At 49.5% G+C, this 980-nt stretch overlaps 1 protein-coding gene across 1 annotated transcript in view; it reads right to left on the bottom strand.

The window, feature by feature from the left end:
* HDDC3 (HD domain containing 3) overlaps window positions 1-980 on the bottom strand; it is a 5,436-nt gene that overhangs the window by 1,262 nt on the left and 3,194 nt on the right. The gene's annotated exons all lie outside the window — the stretch shown is intronic.

Below are 980 nucleotides of genomic sequence, written 5' to 3'. Positions count from 1 at the left end.
AGTGCAATGGCGCGATCTCGGCTCACCGCAACCTCCGCCTCCTGGGTTCAGGCAATTCTCCTGCCTCAGCCTCCTGAGTAGCTGGGATTACAGGCACGCACCACCATGCCCAGCTAATTTTTTGTATTTTTAGTAGAGACGGGGTTTCACCGTGTTGACCAGGATGGTCTCGATCTCTTGACCTCGTGATCCACCCGCCTTGGCCTCCCAAAGTGCTGGGATTACAGGCTTGAGCCACCGCGCCCGGCCGGGTTTTTTTTTTCTTCTTCCCTCTTGTGCTCAGTCGCCTTGTTTTTGAGGTCTCTTTTTTCTACACCATGGTTCTCAACTTATTTGGGGGGAAACATCTTGAGCAGGATACAATGGGAAAAAAGTCTCTACCCCTTTTTGTTTGAAATTCATTTTTATCCCTTCCTGTCTGAACAAAAACTGTGTGGAATCAACACCGCCGAGCTCTGTGGGAAAAAAGAAAAACCTGCTCCCTTCGCTCTCCTGGAATCTGGAGGGTGTAGGCCCCTGTGTAGTGGTGCCTAGAATTCTAGCTTTTTCCCTCCTGTCTCTGTATATTGGGCTCAGAGTGTACACTATGTGTCTATGTGAATATGGACAGTTAGCATTTGCCAACATGTATCTGGCTACTTTCTCTTTTTTAAAAAAAGAAAAAAAAACTTTAAAAAATGGGGTTATAGGCCGGGCGCGGTGGCTCAAGCCTGTAATCCCAGCACTGTGGGAGGCCGAGGCGGGTGGATCACGAGGTCAAGAGATGGAGACCATCCTGGTCAACATGGTGAAACCCCGTCTCTACTAAAAATACAAAAAATTAGCTGGGCATGGTGGTGCGTGCCTGTAATCCCAGCTACTCAGGAGGCTGGGGCAGGAGAATTGCCTGAACCCAGGAGGCGGAGGTTGCGGTGAGCCGAGATCGTGCCATTGCACTCCAGCCTGGGTAACAAGAGCGAAACTCTGTCTCAAAAAAAAAA

This window comes from Sapajus apella, unplaced genomic scaffold (genome assembly GCF_009761245.1).
Source record: "Sapajus apella isolate SASKATOON/1434 unplaced genomic scaffold, GSC_monkey_1.0 scaffold129, whole genome shotgun sequence".
Taxonomy (NCBI): Eukaryota; Metazoa; Chordata; class Mammalia; order Primates; family Cebidae; genus Sapajus; species Sapajus apella.
Note: the sequence above shows the minus strand (reverse complement) of the source record. Positions and strands in the feature narration are given on the sequence as shown.